Source organism: Triticum urartu, chromosome 1 (genome assembly GCF_003073215.2).
Source record: "Triticum urartu cultivar G1812 chromosome 1, Tu2.1, whole genome shotgun sequence".
Classification (NCBI taxonomy): domain Eukaryota; kingdom Viridiplantae; phylum Streptophyta; class Magnoliopsida; order Poales; family Poaceae; genus Triticum; species Triticum urartu.
In genome coordinates this window covers 239,049,703-239,059,445 of record NC_053022.1, presented here as the reverse complement: position 1 = coordinate 239,059,445, position 9,743 = coordinate 239,049,703, and positions in this window count along the sequence as shown.

Below are 9,743 nucleotides of genomic sequence, written 5' to 3'. Positions count from 1 at the left end.
TATGAAAATAACGAAACCCCCAACTCTCTCCGAGGGTCCTTGAGTTGCGTAGAATTTCTAGGATCCACCAAAATGCAATAAAATATGCTATGCAATGATGATCTAGTGTATAATATTCCAAATTGAAAATTTGGAATGTTACTAGAGCACATCAAAGCTTATCACATCAGAAAGAATGCACACCTTGAGCTTCCTCAGATGCTTATTATCTCTAGAGGAGAGAAGTCACATGTCTTCCAGAGGGGAAAGACATGTTAGTATGTGTTATGGTTGTTATGATTGTTTTGATCTGATTTTCTTTTCCCTATTGAGGGAGTCCTGCTAATGTAGGGTAGAACCCTTGGGGCCCGATCTTTCACGATTGTAGAGAATCACTCAAACCAACAAGAATGATCACACATATGCCAGATCCTCGGAACACAAAGAGATACACAATCTGAATCCAACAAAGGATGATACATAGGGTAACCGGTTCTTCTTCAAGAGGAGGTCTTGATGATCTTCCCTACAAGGGGTCTTGAATCCAAAGAGGATCTTCTCCGAAGAGGTGTCGGTCCCTCGCAGTGGAGTAGATCCGGATGGATGAGCGAAGCTCTATCTCACATATGAGCTAACACAACGCTAACCTTAGTACGGAGCTAGGGAATGAGTATATATAGTCCAAGGGGTAAGTTGGGGATACATGGGGTGAAACCCCTTTCACTGCGCATAGGCAGGGCGGGTGGTACCAGTCATGGGGGCGGTTGTACCATTGGGTGCTCAGGTACTGGTTCCTGGCGGTACTTCCGGATGTGCTCAATGGTTGTTCCGGTGCTTGGGGCGGTTGTACCGGTCTGGTGGCTATTACGGGGATAAACCAGTGATGTACCGGCCTTGCACCGCTCGATTACAGAAGCTTGACCGGTAGTTAGGCGGTAGTCGCGCGGTTGTACCGGTCGACCGATAGTTGGGCGGTACATGGGCGGTTGTACCAGGATTTCTGCGCTGGGAAGATTTCCTTCATGCTCTCGTTGTCCACCTTGCACCGTAACTTCTCCTTGGTTGCTTCCTTGGTACCTAAGCACACAAAGCATCTCCATTTTAGGTAGTAGCCATATCTCAAGTGGGTCAAAGGGGAGTTCAACAAGGAGAGAGTTAACCTCGTTCTCGATAGCCCTTGCACGCGCTTGTGTCAATGGTCCACATGGTGTCTTGGGAGAGGAAGATAGGTCCATGGGGATGCCCATTGGATGCTCCGCATCATCTCCCTCCCCCCTTTGGAAGGATCCGACCTCGGATCAAAAACCTCATCACCATGGCAGGGAGAGAGATCTTTGACGTTGAATATGTCACTCACGGAGTACTTGTCGCGCGGGATGTCGATCTTGTAGGCGTTGTTGTTGTTGTAGCGTGCTAGCACCTTGAAGGGTCTGTTGGCTCAAGGTAGAAGCTTGGACTTGCGTTCATTGGGGAAGCGGTCCTTTTGAATGTGTAGCCACACAAGATCTCCGGTGTTGAATATCATGGGGTTCTTGTTAGTGTTCATCTTGGTCGCGAGGCGTTGTACTTGGTGCTCGATGGTGTGCCTTGTATCTTCATGCACCTTCTTCAAATAGCTTGCTCATGCACTCGCATCCATGTTGATGCGCTCTTGTAGTGGTAGAGGAAGAATGTCCAAGGTGACAACGGGTTCATCCGTAGACGACCTCGGAGGGGGACTTGCCCGTAGTCGAATGACTTGCGCGGTTGTAGGTGTACTCGGCGATGGGTAGACACTCCTCCCACTCCTTGATGTTCTTCTTGATCAACACACATAGTAGAGTGGAGAGTATCCGGTTTGTGACTCCCATTTGGCTATCGGTTTGTGGATGGTATGCCGTGGAGAAAAGTAGCTTGATTTCGAGCTTGGCGCATAAGGTCTTCCAAAACTAACTCAAGAACTTGACTTCGCGGTCTGAGACAATCGTCTTTGGCACTCCATGTAGACGCAAGATTTCCCTACAAAAAAGATTGGCAACATGTGAAGCATCGTCTATCTTGTTGCAAGGAATGAAATGAGCCATTTTAGAGAATCGGTTCACAACAACAAATATGGAATCCTTTCCATTTCTAGTCCTAGGCAAACCAAGCACAAAATCCATGCTAATATCTTCCCATGTGTGATATGGAATTGGAAGGGGTGTATAAAGGCCATGAGATTGAGCTTTGGACTTAGCTTTGCGACATGTCGAACATCGGTTGGTGAAGCATGAGACATCGCGGGACATCTTGGGCCAAAAATAGTTCTTGGAGAGCGTAGAAAATGTCTTGTCGCGTCCGAAGTGTCCCATTAGTCCTCTTCCATGAGATTCTTGCAAAAGTAACAAATGGAGAGAAGACTCAAGAATGCAAAGTTTGTTAGCTCTCATAATATAGTCATCTTTGATGTAATAGCGCTCCCAAGATGTATGTGTCAAACATTTGGCATAAGGAACAGCAAAAGTAGGATCATGCGCATACAAGTCTTTTATGTGCTCAAAGCTAATGACATTCAATTCAAGTTAGTAACAAGCATGCATTTGCGGGAAAGTGCATCCGCCACAACATTTTCTTTGCCTTTGATATACTTGATGACATAAGGAAATGACTCAATGAATTCACTTCATTTAGCATGACACTTGTTCAACTTAGTTTGACCATTAAGATACTTAAGCGTTTCATGATCAGTATGGATGATAAATTCATGAGGTCGAAGATAATGTTCCCATTCACACAAAACTCGCACTAAAGCATAGAGCTCTCTGTCATAGATTGGATAACTGAGTTGCGCTCCGGAAAGTTCCTCACTAAAGTATGCTATGGGTCTCCTCTCTTGTGTTAACACACCTCCTATGCCATTACCACTAGCATCACAATGAACTTCAAAGGGTTTGTCAAAGTTGGGTAAAGCAAGCACGGGAGCATGAGTAAGAAAATTATTAAGCTCATTAAATGTGGTATCTTGAGATGGTCCCCAAACAAAAGGTGCATTTTTCTTACTCAAAGCATGCAAAGGTGAAGCAATGGTGCTAAAATCCTTGACAAATCGACGATAGAAACCGGCTAAGCCAAGAAAACTATGCACTTGTTGCAAGCTGGTTGGTTGGGGCCAAGTTTTAATAGCATTGATCTTAGATTCATCAACATGGACACCCTTAGAAAACACAACGAAACCCAAGAAAACAAGATTATTGATACGTCTCCAATGTATCTATATTTTTTGATTGTTCCATGCTATTATATTATCTGTTTTGGATGTTTAATGGGCTTTAATACGTACTTTTATATTCTTTTTGGGACTAACCTATTAACCGGAGGCCCAGTGCCAATTGCTGTTTTTTTTGCCTATTTTAGTGTTTCGCACAAAGGAATATCAAACGGAATCCAAACGGAACAAAACCTTCCCGAGGATCTTTTTTCGAACAAACGCAATCCAGGAGACTTGGAGTGGAGGTCAAGGAAGCAACGAGGCGGCCATGAGGTAGGGAGGCGCGCCCCCCACCCTCGTGGGCCCCTCGTAGCTCCACCGACCTACTTCTTTTGCCTATATATACTCTTATACCCCGAAAACATCCAAGGGATCCATGAAACCACTTTTCCACTGCCGCAACCTTCTGTACCCATGAGATCCCATCTTGGGGCCTTTTCCGGCGATCTATCGAAGGGGGATTCGATCACGGGGGGCTTCTACATCAACACCATAGCCTCTCCGATTATGTGTGAGTAGTTTACCACGGACCTTCGGGTCCATAGTTATTAGCTAGATGACTTCTTCTCTCTCTTTGGTTATCAATACAAAGTTCTCCTCGTTGTTCTTGGAGATTTATTCCATGTAATACTTTTTGCAGTGTGTTTGCCGAGATTCGATGAATTGTGGGTTTATGATCAAGATTATCTATGAACAATATTTGATTCTTCTCTGAATTCTTATATGCATGATTTGATATCTTTGCAAGTCTCTTCGAATTATCGGTTTAGTTTGGCCTACTAGATTGATCTTTCTTGCAATGGGAGAATTGCTTAGCTTTGGGTTCAACCTTGCGGTGTCCTTTCCCAGTGAAAGTAGGGGCAGAAAGGCACGTATTGTATTGTTGCCATCGAGGATAAAAAGATGGGGTTTATATCATATTGCTTGAGTTTATCCCTCTACATCATGTCATCTTGCTTAAAGCGTTACTTTGTTCTTATGAACTTAATACTCTATATGCGTGCTAGATAGCGGTCGATGTGTGGAGTAATAGTAGTAAATGCAGAATCGTTTTGGTCTACTTGACACAGACGTGATGCCTATATTCATAATCATTGCCTAGATATTCTCATAACTATGCGCTTTTCTATCAATTGCTCGGTAGTAATTTGTTCACCCACCGTAATATATGCTATCTTGAGAGAAGCCACTAGTGAAACCTATGCCCCCCGGGTCTACTTCATATGATATAAGTTTCCGATCTACAATTCTAGTTTACTATTTATTTTGCAATCTTTATTTTCCAATCTATACAACAAAAATACCAAAAATATTTATCTTATTATCTCTATCAGATCCCACTTTTGCAAGTGGCCGTGAAGGGATTGACAACCCCTTTATCGCGTTGGTTGCAAGGTTCTTGATTGTTTGTGCAGGTACTAGGCGATTTGTGTGTAGTCTCAACCGAGGGAAATACTTACGCTACTTTGCTGCATCACCCTTTCCTCTTCAAGGGAAAACCAATGCATGCTCAAGAGGTAGCAAGAAGAATTTCTGGCACCATTGCCGGGGAGATCTACGCTCAAGTCAAGACATACCAAGTACCCATCACAAACTCTTATCCCTCACATTACATTATTTGCCATTTGCCTCTCATTTTCCTCTCCCCCACTTCACCTTTGCCGTTTTATTCGCCCTTTTCCGTTCGTCTCTTTTCGCTTGCCTCTTGTGTGCTTGTGTGTTAGATCGTCTATTTTGCTGTCATGGCTAGCCCTTTCTCCCTTCCTTCGTCTCCCGATTTTGAAGTTCTTCACCTCAAACAAAGACAAGGAGAAAACTTAAAATATTCTTGGTATAGGATGATAGAATCTTATCATAGTTGCACTATAGGGGGAGATTTCAAGATTTTACTTCGTAATTTTATGTTGGGCTAACCATATCCCATAGACAACTCTTGGATTTTGCCGCTAAATGGAATTTTATTGAAATTGATCCTAGTATTGCTTATGAAATTATAGAGGGAATAGTAGGAGTACTTACCCCACAAAAGGAACTACATCTTACTCAAGAAGGAACCCAAATTTTAGAAAAATTGTGTGAATTGCAAAAATCTATTGAGCCTCTTAAAAATGTTGGTGGGAACCTTCACCGTATGAATACATTGATCACTCTTTGCAATAAGCGGTTGGATGCTCTAGATCTAAAAATCTCCGAGCATGAAGGGAAACGTAAGGAACCTCCCGGATCCGAGCATAACTCCATTAAAAAGATAAATACCAAAGAGGGAAATACTTAGATCTATTCTTGTTTTTTATGCCTAGCTAGGGGCGTTAAATGATAGCGCTTGTTGGGAGGCAACCCAATTTTATTTTTGTTCCTTGCTTTTTGTTCCTGTTTAGTAATAAATAAATCATCTATCCTCTGTTATGATTGTGTTTTTATGTTTTAATTAGTGTTTGTGCCAAGTAAAGCCTTTACGATCTTCTTGGGTGATTGTTATTTGATCTTGCTGTAAAAAACAGAAAGTATGCGCTCATGAGAATAATTTTTATTTTTTACCAGAGAGCGATAAAATACCAATTCCAACTGCAGAAGATCAATATACAAATTATTTATGACTTCCTAATTTTTCAGAATTTATGGAGTTACATAAGTATTCGAAACTTCCAGATTGCTACAGACTGTTCTCTTTTTGACAGATTCTGTTTTTCGGGTGTTGTTTGCTTATTTTGATGAATCTATGGCTAGTATCGGGGGGTATGAACCATAGAGAAGTTGGAATACAGTAGGTTTAACACCAATATAAATAAAGAATGATTTCATTACAGTACATTAAAGTGGTGGTTTGTTTTCTTATACTAACGGAGCTCATGAGATTTTCTGTTGAGTTTTGTGTTCTGAAGTTTTCAAGTTTTTGGGTAAAGATTTGATGGATTTTGGAACAAGGAGTGGCGCTTGGGGATGCCCAAGGCACCCCAAGTTAAAATTAAAGGACAACCAAAATACTAAGCTTGGGGATGCCTCGGAAGGCATCCCCACTTTCGTCTTTGTCTACCGGTAACTTTACTTGAGGTTATATTTTTATTCACCACATGATATGTGTTTTGCTTGGAGCATCTTGCATGATTTGAGTCTTTGCTTTTTAGTTTACCACAATCATACTTGCTTTACACACCTTTTGGGAGAGACACACATGAATCGGAATTTATTAGAATACTCTATGTGCTTCACTTATATCTTTTGAGCTATATAATTTTGCTCTAGTGCTTCACTTATACCTTTTTAGAGAACGGTGGTGGTTTTATTTTGTAGAGATTATTGATCTCTCATGCTTCCCTTATACTCCCTCCATTCCAAATTACTCATCGCAGGAATGGATGTATCTAGAACTAAAATACATCTAGATACATCCATACCTGCTACAAGTAATTCGGAACGGAGGGAGTATTATTTAGAGAGTCTTTTATAACAACATGGTAATTTGCTTTGGCTATAATATTAGTCCAAATATGATAGGCATCCAGGATGGGTATGATAAAAACTTTCATATAGAGTGCATTAAATACTATGAGAAGTTTGATAGTTGATAGTTGTTTTGAGATATAAAGATGGTAATATTAGAGTTGTGCTAGTTGAGTAATTGTGGAGTTGAGAAATACTTGTGTTGAAGTTTGCAAGTCCCGTATCATGCATGTATGGTAAACATTGTGTGACAAATTTGAAGCATGAGGTGTTCTTTGATTGCTTTCCTTATGAGTGGCGGTCGGAGAAGAGCGATGGTCTTTTCCTACCAATCAATCCCCCTAGGAGCATGAACGTAGTGTTTGGTTTTGATGACTTGTAGATTTTTGCAATAAGCATGTGAGTTCTTTATGACTAATTTTGAGTCCATGGATTATACGCACTCTCACCCTTCCATCATTGCTAGCCTCTTCAGTACCGTGTATTGCCCTTTCTCACCTCGAGAGTTGGTGCAAACTTCGCCGGTGCATCCAAACCCCGTGATATGATACGCTCTATCACACATAAGCCTCCTTATATATTCCTCAAAACAACCACCATACCTACCTATTATGGAATTTCCGTAGCCATTCCGAGATATATTAACATGCAACTTTCCACCGTTCCGTTTATTATGACACGCTCCATCATTGTCATATTGCTTTGCATGATCATGAAATTGACATCATATCTGTGGCGAAGCCACCTTCATAATTATTTCATACATGTCACTCTTGATTCATTGCACATCCCGGTACACCGCTGGAGGCATTCACATAGAGTCATATTTTGTTCTAAGTATCGAGTTGTAATTCTTGAGTTGTAAGTAAATAAAAGTGTGATTATTTTCATTATTAGAGCATTGTCCCATGTGAGGAAAGGATGATGGAGACTATGATTCCCCCACAAGTCAGGATGATATTCTGGACGAAAAAAAGAGGCCATAAAAAAGATAAAAAAGGCCCAAATAAAAAATGAGAGAAAAAGAGAGAAGGGGCAATGTTACTATACTTTTTCCACACTTGTGCTTCAAAGTAGCATCATGATCTTCATGATAGAGAGTCTCTTATTTTGTCACTTTCATATACTAGTGGGAATTTTTCATTATAGAACTTGGCTTGTATATTCCAATGATGGGCTTCCTCAAAATGCCCTAGATCTTCGTGAGCAAGCGAGTTGGATGCACACCCACTTAGTTTCTTCTATTGAGCGTTCATACATTTATAGCTCTAGTGCATCCGTTGCATGTCAATCGCTACACCTCGCATTGACATCAATTGATGGGCATCTCCATAGCCCGTTGATTAGCTGCGTCAATGTGAGACTTTCTTCTTTTTTGTCTTCTCACACAACCTCCATCATCATATTCTATTCCACCCATAGTGCTATGTCCATGGCTCGCGCTCATATATTGCATGAAAGTTGAAAGAGTTTGAAAAGGCTAAGTATGAAACAATTGCTTGGCTTGTCATCGGGGTTGTGCATGATGGGAGCATCTTGTGTGACGAAAATGAAGCATGGCCAAACTATATGATTTTGTAGGGATAAGCTTTCTTTGGTTATGTTATTTTGATAAGACATAATTGCTTGGTTAGCATGCTTGAAGTATTATTATTTTTATGTCAACATTAAACTTTTGTCTAGAATCTTCTAGATCTAAACATTCATGCTGCAATAAAGAGGATTACATTGAAACTTATGTTAGGTAGCATTCCACATCAAAAAATCTGTTTTTATCATTTACCTACTCGAGGACGAGCATGAATTAAGCTTGGGGATGCTGATATGTCTCCAATGTATCTATAATTTTTTATTGTTCCATGCTATTATATTATCTGTTTTGGATGTTTAATGGGCTTTAATACACACTTCTATATTATTTTTGGGACTAACGTATTAACCGGAGGCCCAGTGCCAATTGCTGTTTTTTTTGCCTATTTCAGTGTTTCGCAGAAAAGGAATATCAAACGGAATCCAAACGGAACGAAACCTTCGCAAGGATCTTGTTTGGAACAAACACAATCTTGGAGAGGAGCTCAAGGAAGCAATGAGGTGGCCACGAGGTTGGGAGGCGCGCCCAGGGGGGCAGGCGCGCCCCCCACCCTCATTGGCCCCTTGTAGCTCCACCGACCTACTTATTTCGCCTATATATCCTCTTATACCCTGAAGACATCCAGGGGAGCCACGAAACCACTTCTCCACTGCCGCAACCTTCTGTACCTGTGAGATCCCATCTTGGGGGCTTTTCCGGTGATCTGCCGGAGGGGGATTTGATCACGGAGGGCTTCTACATCAACACCATAGCCTCTCCGATTATGTGTGAGTAGTTTACCATAGACCTTCGGTTCCATAGTTATTAGCTAGATGGATTCTTCTCTCTCTCTTTGGTTCTCAATACAAAGTTCTCCTCGATGTTCTAGGAGATTTATTCGATGTAATACTTTTTGCGGTGTGTTTGCTGAGATCCCATGAATTGTGGATTTATGATCAAGATTATCTATGAACAATATTTGGTTCTTCTCTGAATTCTTATATGCATGATTTGATATCTTTGCAAGCCTCTTCGAATTATCGGTTTAGTTTGGCCTACTAGATTGATCTTTCTTGTAATGGGAGAAGTTCTTAGCTTTGTGTTCAATCTTGCGGTGTCCTTTCCAAGTGACAGTAGGGGCAGCAAGGCACGTATTGTATTGTTGACATTGAGGATAAAAATATGGGGTTTAAATCATATTGCTTGAGTTTATCCCTCTACATCATGTCATCCTGCTTAAAGCGTCACTCTGTTTTTATGAACTTAATACTCTAGATGCATGCTGGATAGCAGTTGATGTGTGGAGTAATAGTAGTAGATGCAGAATCGTTTCGGTCTACTTGACACGGACGTGATGCCTATATTCATAATCATTGCCTAGATATTCTCATAACTATGCGCTTTTCTATCAATTGCTCGGGAGTAATTTGTTCACCCACCGTAATATATGCTATCTTGAGAGAAGCCACTAGTGAAACCTATGGCCCCCGGGTCTACTTCATATGATATAAGTTTAATTCTAGTTTA